The sequence below is a fragment of the Arachis ipaensis genome, chromosome B10 (assembly GCF_059453495.1).
Source record: "Arachis ipaensis isolate K30076 ecotype BB chromosome B10, ASM5945349v1, whole genome shotgun sequence".
Taxonomy (NCBI): Eukaryota; Viridiplantae; Streptophyta; class Magnoliopsida; order Fabales; family Fabaceae; genus Arachis; species Arachis ipaensis.
In genome coordinates, this window is record NC_142435.1 from 122,828,485 (window position 1) to 122,842,052 (window position 13,568).

The following is a 13,568-nucleotide window of genomic DNA, read 5'->3' on the forward strand; positions in this document are numbered from 1 at the left end:
GCCCCCACCATATGATTGACAAGATAGTGTTGCTCAGCTACATCACACAGGGCATGAGGCCCCAAGATAAGACCACATTGGAAAGTGCTAGCAATGGGTCTATGAAAAGGTACAAGACCACTGATGAGGCATGGCAATTGATCAGCGACTTGGCTGAGTCTACAAGGAATCACAGGCAGAAACAAAGCCGCTCAAAGGCTATTGCAGAGGTATCTTCTAGCAAAGAAACTACTGCTCTGGCTCAGAGTATATGTGAAATGACCAACTTACTGAAACAGATGTAGTTGAGTCAACAACAAGCACAGCAAAGCCAACAGTTAGTCCCACAGAGAGTGTGTAGGATCTGTGCCGATTACAGCCATTATACTGATGAATATCCGCAGCTCCAGCAGGAAGACAACACTGTGGCAGTGGTGCACGAAATTGTGATGTCCAGGCTCAAAATATTCCTGGCACGTGAGCAACTTGGTACGCGTAATCGTAATTACACATTCATAATTTGTCACAATTTCGATACAACTAACCAGCAAGTGCACTGGGTCGTCCAAGTAATACCTTACGTGAGTAAGGGTCGAATCCCACGGAGATTGTTGGTATGAAGCAAGCTACGGTCACCTTGTAAATCTCAGTCAGGCGGATATAAAATAATTATGGAGTTTTCGAATAATAAATAATAGAATAGGGATAGAGATACTTATGTAATTCATTGGTAGGAATTTCAGATAAGCGAATGGAGATGCTTTTCGTTCCTCTGAACCTCTGCTTTCCTGCTATCTTCATCCAATCAGTCTTACTCCTTTCCATGGCTGGCTTTATGTGATACATCACCACTGTCAATGGCTACTTTCGGTCATCTCTCGGGAAAATGATCCAATGCCCTGTCACGGCACGGCTAATCGTCTGGAGGCATCACCATTGTCAATGGCTTCATCTTATCCTCTCAGTGAATAATATGCTCACACACCCCGTCACGGCACGGCTATTCATCTGTCGGTTCTCGATCATGCTGGAATAGGATTTACTATCCTTTTGCGTCTGTCACTAACGCCCTGCAATCGCGAGTTAGGAGCTCGTCGCAGTCATTCAATCATTGAATCCTACTCGGAATACCACAGACAAGGTTTAGACTTTCCGGATTCTCTTGAATGCCACCATCATTCTAGCTTACGCCACGAAGATTCTGGTTAAGAGATCTAAGAGATATTCATTCTAGCTTATTTCATGTAGAACGGAAGTGTTTGTCAGGCACGTGTTCATAAGGGAGAATGGTGATGAGCGTCACACATAATCATCACCTTCATCACGTTCTTGGGTGCGAATGGATATCTTAGAAGCGAAATAAGATGAGTTGAATAGAAAACAGTAGTACTTTGCATTAATCTTTGAGGAACAGCAGAGCTCCACACCTTAATCTATGGAGTGTAGAAACTCTACCGTATGAAAATACATAAGTGAAGGTCCAGGCATGGCCGAGATGGCCAGCCCCCTAAACGTGATCAGTAGTCTCCTAAGATGAACAATGGATTAAAACTGAGACCAAAGATACCTAATACAATAGTAAAAGGTCCTATTTATAATAAACTAGCTACTAAGGTTTACATGAGTAAGTAATTGATGTATAAATCCACTTCCGGGGCCCACTTGGTGTGTGTTTGGGCTGAGCTTAAGTGTTGCACGTGTAGAGGTCCTCCTTGGGGTTGAACGCCAGTTTTAGTGCCAGTTTGGGCGTTCAACTCTGGTTTTGGCTCCTTTTCTGGCGCTGGACGCCAGATTTGGGTAGAAAGCTGGCGTTAAACGCCAGTTTACGTCGTCTATTCTTGGCCAAAGTATGGACTATTATACATTACTGGAAAGCCCTGGATGTCTACTTTCCAACGCAATGGAAGCGCGCCATTTCGAGTTCTGTAGCTCCAGAAAATCCACTTTGAGTGCAGGGAGGTTAGAATCCAACAGCATCAGCAGTCCTTCTTCAACCTCTGAATCAGATTTTTGCTCAAGTCCCTCAATTTCAGCCAGAAAATACCTGAAATCACAGAAAAACACACAAACTCATAGTAAAGTCTAGAAATGTGAATTTAACATAAAAACTAATGAAAACATCCCTAAAAGTAACTAGATCCTACTAAAAACATACTAAAAGCAATGCCAAAAAGCGTATAAATTTTCCGCTCATCAGGCAGCCACTCATAACTTCTATGACCGCCCCAACCAAGGGTACAATCAAGGTGGCAGTTACAACCATGGATGGCAGGACAACTCTAACTAGAATTGGAGGGACAATTCTAACCAGAATTGGAGGGACAACAATAACAGAGGAGGCAGAGATAATCAAGGATATCAGAGGTGGAATAATAACAACAACAGGCAGCAGAACCAGAACCAGCCTTACAGAGCACCTCACCTAAGGCAGTCCCAAGGACCACAACACAACCAATAACAAGTTTCACAGATCATTCAATCTAATTCTTCTCCGAGTGACGATACTCTTCAATCCATTGCACAAGGACAAAGGAACATGAAAAGTTCACTTAATGGCCCAGCGTCCTCTATACAAGCTCTCATCTCTCAGCTGGTACCACCCAATACTTCAAACACTCAACAGGCAAGCTCCAGTGGAATTTCCTCTCAACCATTACCCAATCCAAAGGGTGGCATCAATGCCATTACCCTAAGGTCCGGAACCACATTGCAAGAGAGGAATCAGGAGGAGCCAAGCCCACCAGAACACACCTCAGCTGAAGAGGTAGTGGAAATAGAAGATATTGAGGAGGAAGAGGAAATACAGGACACGGCTGAAGAAGAAAAAGCTCAATCACAGGAAGAAGCACCAAAGGGCACAGACAATGTAGAAAATGCCATTCCTATTCCATTTCCACTACTTGCAAGGAAGCCCAAGAAGCAGTTGGAACCTGATCCTAAAATGGTAGAAATATTCAAAAAGGTTGAGGTAATTGTTCCCCTTTTTGATGTTATTCAACAAGTACCTAAATACGCAAAGTTTCTAAAAGATGTATGTATACATAAAGACAAAATTAATGAATTAGAGACTATTCCTTTAGGTAGTTCTATATCTGCTTTAATGGGAGGTATACCTGAAAAGTGTAGTGATCCAGGTCCATGTATGGTTAATTGCACTATTGGTGGTGTGGTATTTTCTGACTGCATGTGTGATTTAGGAGCATGTGTGAGTATAATGCATTTGTCTATATATGATATTTTGAGGCTCCCTCCCTTAAAAAAGTTAGCAGCTCGTTTTGTGTTAGCAGATAAAAGCATTATTACAGTGGCTGGAGTTGCTGAAGATGTATTAGTGGGCATTAAAGGGCTCACCTTTCCCATTGATTTTTATATCCTGGAGATGCCCCAAAATGACTCAGAGAAGCCATCATCAATCCTACTCGGAAGACCTTTCCTGAAGACCTCGAAGTTCAAATTGGATGCTTTTTCAGGAACATACTCTTTTGAAATAGACGGCCGAGTAATAAGCTTCAATCTGAATGGAGTCATGAAGCGCCCTCCAGAAGATCATTCTATCCTCCAGTGTGACATCATAGATGAAACCGTAGCTAAAATTCACCAGGAGGAGTTAGCAGAGAAGTACATAAGACAAAGTCCGAGTGTGGGGACACTTTCTGAGGACAATGAAAGTACTTTACCATTGTCACCAACTCCAGACAATCCAGAGCCTGACCATGAGCAGAAGCTAGAATTAAAACCCCTCCCTCCACACCTCAAATATGCTTACCTTGAGGACAAGTAGAAGTTTTCAGTTATCATTGCACGGGAACTCACTTCTCAACAAGAAGAGCAGTTACTTAGTGTGCTGAGGAGGCACAAGAAGGCAATTGGGTGGAGTCTGGCAGACATAGTAGGCATCAACCCTCAAGTTTGTGAGCACAGAATATTTTTAGAAAAGGGAGTTAGGCCTGTTCGTCAACCCCAGAGAAGACTGAATCCCACTATCTTGGAGGTTGTCAAAAAGGAAGTGACTAGACTACTAGAGGCAGATATCATCTACCCCATCTCAGATAGTGAATGGGTAAGCCCAGTACAAGTGGTACCCAAGAAGTCGGGAGTCACTACAGTGAAGAATGAGCATGGAGAGCTCATTGCAACCAGAGTACAGAACGCCTGGAGGGTCTGCATTGATTATAGGCGCCTAAACCAGGCCACTCGTAAGGATCATTATCCTCTTCCATTCATTGATCAAATGCTGGATCGCCTGTCAGGTAAATCGTATTATTGCTTTTTAGATGGTTATACAGGTTATTTCCAGATTCATATAGCTCTTGAAGATCAGGAAAATACTACTTTCACCTGTCCTTTTGGGACTTATGCTTATAAGAGAATGCCCTTTGGCTTGTGCAATGCACCAGCTACTTTTCTTGTATTGAATTTTGAAAAGTGTCACTTTATGGTTAAACAAGGGATTATACTAGGACATGTTGTATCTAATACTGGCATTTCTGTAGATCCAGCAAAAGCGGATGTTATTTCTAGTTTACCTTACCCCTCCTCTGTGAGGGAAGTCCGTTCGTTCCTTGGCCATGCAGGTTTTTACCGGAGGTTCATTAAGGACTTTAGTAAGGTAGCACTTCCCTTATCCAGATTACTGCAGAAAGATATTGAGTTCGAGTTCAGTGAGGATTGCAAACAAGTGTTTCATAAACTGAAGACTGCCCTGACTCAAGCTCCAATTGTGAAAGGACCTGACTGGAGCCAGCCATTCGAAATCATGTGCGATGCCTCCAACCATGCAGTAGGAGCAGCGTTGGCTCAGCGTGAAGGTAAGGACCCCTTTGTAATTGCTTATGCGTCTAAAACTTTAAACACTGCTCAGTCTAATTACACTACTACTGAGAAAGAGCTTCTTGCTATTGTTTTTGCTCTGGATAAATTTCGAGCCTATTTACTTGGTACTAAAGTAGTAGTATATTCAGACCACGCAGCTCTAAAGTATTTATTAGCTAAAAAGGAATCCAAACCAAGGCTTATGCGTTGGATACTGCTACTACAAGAATTTGATTTAGAAATAAAGGATAGGAGTGGAAACTAAAATCTAGTGGCAGACCACTTGAGTCGCCTTGAGCACATTAAGGATGACTCCACTCCTATAGCTGATAATTTCCCTTTTGATAACCTGCAAGTAGTATCTGAGGTAGTTCCTTGGTATGCACCTGTAGCTAATTATCTAGTTAGCCGCACCTTTCCTCCAAACTTTACTAAGAATCAAAGAGACAAGCTGAAAAGCGAGTCCAAATATTATATATGGGATGACCCATATTTATAGAGATGTGGCGCTGACCAGGTAATTAGAAGGTGTGTGCCTCAATCAGAATTCCAGTCCATCTTAGAGGCCTATCACTCATCTGAGAGTGGAGGACATTTTGGCCCTCAACGGACAGCTAGAAAAATCTTGGACTGTGGATTCTGGTGGCCTACTCTTTTTAAAGACGCTACTAAATTTTGTAAATCCTGTTTCCCATGCCAAAAATTTAGTAATATATCCAGGAGGGATGAGATGCCTCAACAAATTATGCTTTTCTGTGAAATTTTTTATGTTTGGGGCATTGACTTCATGGGTCCATTTCCAAATTCTAATGGTTATTTTTATATATTGTTAGCTGTAGATTACGTTTCTAAATGGGTGGAAGCAATTCCTACTCGCACTGATGATGCTAACACTGTTGTTTCCTTTGTTAGAAACCACATTATTTGTCGCTTTGGATCACCGCGAGCAATCGTGAGTGATCAAGGCACCCATTTTTGTAATAGGAGACTAACAGGATTACTGAAGAAGCATGGAATAATTCATAAAGTAGCAACAGCCTACCATCCTCAGACTAATGGGCAAGCCGAGGTGTCAAACAGAGAGATAAAGCGTATATTGCAGAAGATAGTCAAATCTCATAGAAGAGACTGGAGCACCAAGCTACAAGATGCACTTTGGGCATACAGAACAGCATATAAGACACCCATTGGGATGAGCCCCTTTCGCTTAGTTTATGAAAAAGCCTGTCATCTCCCAGTTGAAATAAAGCACAAAGCCTTTTGGGCAGTAAAAGAGTGCAACATGGGATTTGAGAAAGCCGAAGCTGAAAGGAAGTTGCAGCTGCAAGAATTGGAAAGCCTTCGCCTAGAAGCTTATGAGAACTCAAGGCTGTACAAGGAAAAGATGAAGGCTGTACATGATCAGCACATCAAGAGGAAAGAGTTCCAACCTGAGGACTTAGTCCTCCTTTACAAATCTAGACTGAGGCTCATGCCAGGAAAGTTGAGATCAAGATGGGAAGGTCCATACAGAGTAAAGAAGGCTGAGATGTGCGGAGTTTTTCACCTAAGTCATCCTTCAAGCTCTGAACTCATCAAAGTTAATGGACATCGTTTGAAGCTATATCATGGTGAGAAGGTGACAAAAAACAAGGAGTTAGATATCCTCCTCTTGGAGGATCCATTCACAACAGAAGACTGAGCTAGTAGAGCGTCCAACTTACGGACGTTAAAGCAAAGTGCTAGGTGGGAGAAAACCCACCCTGGTATGATCGTTCCTTTCTTTATTCTTAGTTTTCTTTTTCCAATAACTCTTCTCTTTATTAGCACATTTAGTTTGCATCTGCATTTGCACATTTTTACTTTTATTTAAAAAAAAAAAAAAAGAGGGAGAGCCGCGACGCGACAGCGTCGCCGACACGTCCGCGTCGCAGGTGGCTCAGAGAGAATACGAAATCGAATAGAAAGTCATGCGGGAGCGTGGCTGGAGGCGTGCCTTTGGCACAAATCACCCCACGCGACTGCGTCGCTGACGCAACCGCGTCACATGGGAAACATGCCTCCCACGCGTCCGCGTCACCCACGCGAACGCGTGACCTGAAAATCGACGTAAGAAAGGGTGCATGACCGAAAGTTGTGCTAGAGTGGTGCTAGACGGGTGCTGCACGCACAAGCCATACCACACGGACGCATGGCTCACGCGTCCGCGTCATATCCCTATAGTGGCCACTCACGTGATCGCGTCGATCACGCGACCGCGTCACCCTGGATTTTGGCAAAAATAAGTTTTAAACAGAGAGTTGTGCGAGCGCGAGGCTTCCCTCGCGCCAGTAGCACAAAACGAGTCACGCGTCCGCGTGACTGACGCGACCGCATCAATTCATTTAAGTGCAAGTCGCGCGAACGCGTCCCCCACGCGTCTACGTCGCCTGTGCCGCACAGCTTATCCTAATTTGCCAAATATCTTATCTTTCTCTTCCCCAAATCCTACTTTTTCTTTTCCCCCTCATTATTTTCTTTCCCTCTCTTCCTCCTTCCTTCTTTCTCACTTTCTATTCTCTCTCTCATCACCATTAACAAGGTTTTTCTTTTCTTCTTCCCTCTTTACTTTTCTATCCTTCTTCTTAATTTATGTTCTCTTCTTCTTTTCTTTTTCTTTTTACTTGTATTATCTATGTTTTTCTTTTTCTTTCTTTTTCTTTTAATTGGTGTTAGATATTTAGTAGGGTCATTATTATTCCCTATGGTTTGCTTGTGGATTATTAAGAACTTGTTTGGCAATTTTATGTTAATTTTTAAAGGGTTGCTTGCATGTTCCACTTATTATTTTCAATCGCTTGCCTACCTTGCATGCTATGTGTTTGTAAAAACGCATGTATGGCATTGTGCACTATTTTTTTATTTCTTTTTACTCTAAATGCCTGCTTTTCACAAAATCCTTTTTATATTTTATTAATTTAATATAATTGTTATTCGAAACAGGTTGTTAGTTTGAATTCTGTGGTAATTTAACATGGACATTGAATGCTTGATCTATGCTACTCATGCCTTTGCCTGCATGCCAATAAACACCTTGCATTTAATTGTCACCCTATGCACTTACTATATTCCTCATGACAGTTTTTCACATGCAGTCATGACCATGTGTTAACTTCATTCATCTTTAATATGCATTGATTACCACCCATACCATCCTCTTCCTTGCTCTACCCCTTGACATTTTGACATACTTTCTCTTTTCTCCCTTTCAGGATGGCCACCAAGAAAGGCAAGGAGAAAGCTACTCCCAAATCAACAACAAGAAGAGGAACAAAATGAGCACTAGTGACGGAGCCTTCTTCAACTGCAGTTAAACCCTCAACAAAAAGAATTAAGAGGATTATAAAGATTGATGATAAAGAGAAAGCCTTCCCGGTAAAGGACATTGCGCGATTTATCAATCGCTACTGTGAGCAGATGTTCCCCATCCTGGCAGAAAGGAGTTACAACAACGAACACCTTCTTATCCTCCCAAACCATATTGCTGAATTTGTTGAGCCATAAATTGCACGAAAACAATCGGGTTTCCTCCAGAGACAGCCACGGCAGGTTAATCTTTCTTGGGTAGTAGAGTTCTACTCCAATTTTCACCTGCCAACCCTGCAGTCTGTCTATGTCCGATAGAAGTAAGTCCCCATTACAGAAGAGGCCATTCAACGAGCTCTAGATCTTCCCCCTACTCCAGAAGAACTGGACGCATTTCAAAAAGCCGCACTCAAGCGCCAGATGTACCAATTTGACTGGGACGCTGTTCTCAGAGTTATCGCCCTACCTGGCAGCAGATGGATCTACGGGTACCATCGTTCCCGTCCTAAGGGAATATCGGCTTCCGCACTTACCTTGGAGGCTCGAGTATGGGCACAGATTATGTCCCATTACGTCTTTCCGAGCACCCACGAGTCCTTCTTCACTGCAGACATGGCCGTTCTACTATGGTGCATCCTTACAAACCAGCCTCTAAACCTACCAAGACACATCCGGAGTGCTATTGGACACGTACAAATCGCGGGCAACTTACCTTTTCCCGCCCTGGTCTCAGATCTTGTCTCAGCAACCGGAGTCTCCTACAGAGCTGGGGACACCAAAGCCATGCTTCCACAGGAAGATCAGTATGTCCTTAACAAAAAATATATCAGACCTTCAGCAGCCACTACAAGCCAGCCTACTGAACTGGCTGAAGAGATTCCCCCTTCAACACCACAAGCACCTACAACCACTCAACTGCTCCATCAGATACTTGAAAGGTTGGATCGGCAGGAACACAAAGCAAAGCTAAGAGAGCGCCGGAACAAGCGCCGATTCACATACCTCAAGGAGCTACTTAAGGGAAAATACAGAGACTCAGACACCTCGGACTCCACTTTCTTTACCAGCACTGGGAGCCATGACGGTCCCAACTGTGGAGATACTGCTACCAGCCCACCTTTGTTCCTGACAAATGGCACCGAGGACGGTGCAAAGCCTTAAGTGTGGGGAGGTCGGTCAGTACCTGACTTCCGGAGGTAATTTCTCTTCCCTAACACTAATAAAATAGGATATTTAGTTAGTTTTTCTTTTGTAGAATAGGATAAATTACATAGTTGCATGCATGTTCTACTTGATTGAAAAGACAATAAGTTTCTTCTAAGACCCTATTTTTAGAACAAAATTTCACTAATTTTAATTTAAACTTTTGTGTTAAATTTGCTTGAAGTTGTATTTGGAACATGGTTTTTTAGCTAAAGAACACACAACCTGTGAGACTTTGAGCCTTTATACATGGTTACATTATTTAACCATAATTATTTTATTCTTGTGTGTTTACTTCTCTATGATTGTAATTTATATTTTGTTTCATCCTATACGTCCAATGTTTAATATATTTATATGCTTGCATATGATTGAGGCCATTATTTGTTTAGCTCACTTATCCAAATTAAGCCTACCCTTCCAATTACCTTTGTTAGCCACTTTGAGCCTTTAAATCCCATTTGTTCTTTATTTTACCACATTACTAGCCTTAAGCAAAAAAATAATTATATATCCCAATTGAATCTTTGGTTAGCTTAGGATAGAATTGTATGTTAATTAAGTATGGGAAAATTGTGGGAACAAAAGATAATAAGGAAATGTGTCATGATGAAACTATAAGAATTTGGGTACCTGCTCATGTGAAACTATAAGAATTAAACATCTATGTGCATTGATAAGCTATGTTTATTTTTATATTTATGTTAAAAAAAATTCAATAATTAATTAAGGGGACAAAATTACCCCAATGTTAAGTTAAGAATTCAAAGATCAATGCATGTATGATAAAATTAAAATAAAAGTTGATACATGAGTAAGGAATGTGAAAGAGAAATTTTGGGTAGCTAGGTATGAGATTTAAGTTATATAAAATGTACATATGTGTGGGTTAAAGCTTAGGATAATTAAAGATTCAATTTATAAAGATTACTTAACCATATATGTATCCTTACCCTTACCTTGGCCCCATTACAACCTTGAAAAGACCTCATGATGTTTGTATTGGTATATTAAATGTTGATTGGTTAGGTGAAGAACAAAAATTAGAAAGCATGATTGGAGAAGGATAGAGTGATTACCCTATACACTAGAGAGATTAGAGCATACATACATCATCAGTGAAGGGTTCAATGCTTAAATTATATGTTCCATGCTTTCATGAGCTACCTTCTTGCATTTTTATCTGTTCTTACTGTATAAGAATTGAATTAGTGGAATTTCATTTGTGATTGTCTTGAAGAGCTTATTTACTTTTAACCAGGTAGACAAAAATCATATAGTTGCATTCACATATATAGGTTGCATTGCATTGCATGAGTTTTACATGTTCCCACTCATTTATTTTATCTCCTTCAACTAAGCATGAGGACATGCTAATATCTAAGTGTGGGGAGGTTGATAAACCACTATTTTATGGTTTATATTGTGTTTAATTGTGTGGTTTTATCAAATCTTTACCCACGTATTCATTAAATGAGCATGCATTTATAATTCCTTCCTAAAAATACTTCATGGTTGAAAACTTGCTTCCTAGAGACTTTTAATTTTGTATTTTAATTCTCCTTTATTCCATTCGATGCCGTGATCTGTGTGTTAAGTGTTTCAGGCTTTATAGGGCATGAATGACTTGGAGATTGGAAAGGAAGCTTGCAAAAATGGAAGGAACACAAGGAATTAAGGAGATGACCAGCGAGAAGTGACGCGGGCGCATGGCTCACGCGGCCACGCGATATAGAGGAAATTGCAGTGACACAGACGCATGGCCCACGCGACCGCGCGGATTGGAAACTGCACCAGTGACGCGAAGGCGTGGACGATGCGCACGCGTGGCAAGGCAAAACGCTGGATGACGCGAACGCCTGGATGACGTGATCGCGTGACATGCGCGATCTGCAGAATCTGTAGAATTCGCTAGGGGCGATTTTGGGCCCTGTTTTGACCCAGTTTTCGGCCCAGAAAAGCAGATTAGAGCCAGGAAACATGCAAAGACCAAAGAGAACATTCATTCCGCATAGTTTTAGTTTTTAGATCTGATTTTACCTCTCCTCTAGGTTTTCTCTCTACACATTCATAGTTCTTAGGATTTTGACTTTATTGCTTTTGGATTGGAACATTGAGAAGAGTTATTACCTCCGTCAAGACTTCGTCATTCTAGTTTGTTTCCTTACTTGTCACTTACTCTTTCATGTTCTTTATTTACTCAGAGTTGCTCTTGGATTATTTCTAGAATTTATTTATACAAGAATTACTTTTATTTTTAATTGATCCTTTTGATTGTTATTTATTATGTCTTTCAGTATTTCTCTTCCTTATTTTGTGAAACTTACATTCATAATGAGCGAGTAGTTCCATAACTTGATTGGGAGATGATTGAAAGGAAACCTTGAGTTGGATTACTTAAAAGAAAAATTGTAATTAGGTTTATTGTTGGATCGCCCTCTAGTCATTGACACTAGTCCTTCCCAAGGGAGAGGATTAGGACTTGTGACCAGAAATAGCTTTCTAACTTGCTTGACTTTCCTCTACCTAGTAAAGGATAACTAAGCAGAACCTTCAATTACCAATTAATCTTGAGAGTACTACAACAAGAATAGGGCTTCCAACTAATCTACTCCCAGTCAAGGTCTTTATTTAAATTACATAAATTCTCTAATTTAATTTCCTGTTTACCAACTCAACTCATTTTAGAAAACATCTGATTAATAAAATAGCACACCTTTCTGCAACTCGTTGGAAGACAACCTGGATTCATACTCCCAGTATTTTAATTTTAATTTTGTGACAACCCTTTTTAAATTTATAAACAGATTTTCGGTTGGTTAAGAACTGTACTTGAAACGTATCTCTTATAATAATTTCTTAACTCGTCAATTTCCGCTACGTCAGCACCACATGACGCGCACAAAGGAATTTCTTGCTGCCTGGTTCACGCCTAACTTGAAAATTCTCAAGTTAGGCGCAAGGTGTGAGGACTCAAGGCAAGTTGGGCACACAAATCCTCAAGTTAGGCGCCGTTCATAGCAAGTTGGGCGCAAGGCCAAACTTGTGCACCAAGTTAGGCGCAAGGAAAACTCAAGTTAGGCACGGGTTAAAGGAACAAATATATATATATATATATATATATATATTAACCTCTCTTGTCCTTTTATCATTTTGTTCTCTTTTTGCAATAATATTTGTTTTCACTCCTTCGTACGTCTTTTTATGTCCCTCTCTGTTTTCAGTTCTTTCTTTCTTGAGGATAAGCAAACTTTTAAGTTTGGTGTTGTCGCTTCGCTTGTGGATTTTCGGTTTATTTTAGTGGCACCAAAGGGAGGCAAATCATTTTCACGAAGGAGCACAGCCTGAAGAATAAAATGGCCACTAGGATAACTGAGGTGGTTGAGTTCCTTTCATTCTATATTCCCTCCCGTTCTTACTATGTTATGTTCCTGTTTTCTGCTGTTTTGTCTTAGTTATTGCATGATCCTTTGTTATTTCAATTTCTAGGTTCTAGTTTAATTTGATATTTTTATTCTGTTATTTGTTTTTAATTTCGAAAAGTGTCTCATGTATTGCTCACTGAGCTTGAATTCAAAAGAAAAAGAAAAAGATGTAGTGCATGAGAAATAGAGTTTATAACAAAGAGTAGTCTCATTTACTTAAATATGGTGGTATTCTTTGTGATTCTAAATGCATGACATGAACCGTGCATAATTGAATTTGAATCAGAAGATGTTGATGTATAAGGAACAAGAATTTAGAGAACTATTATGAATTCTCTGAAGTAAGTGAAAGCTTAATCCTTGAAACAAAAGAAACAGCAAAAGAAAAATAAAAAAAGGTCCAAGGCTCTGAGCACCAATGACTAAGGAGGTCAGACATGATTAAAAGCTGAAGGAGTTGTTTCATAGTCATATGCTTGTGGTGTGAATGTGTCAAGTAATCCTTGAGACAGAGCACTAAGAGTCGAGATCAAATGCATTTAACAGAGTATGCCAAAGGCTTTGAGTACCACTGTACTGTCTAGGAGTAACTGAAAGAAAAATCAGAACTTAAAGAAAGTTCCCCAGTTAAGTGCTTGTGGTGTTTTTGTGTCAAGTAATCCTTGAGACAAAGCAGTTAAAGTCACGGCTAGGCTCAAAGTGTAAAGCACCAAATAAAAGAGAATTAAAGGAAATTTTCTGTGTTCAAGGATTAAACTGAAGTATAAAAGACTAGAGAATTCATAATATTATCTGAATTCTAACTTCGAATGACAGTGACATCCT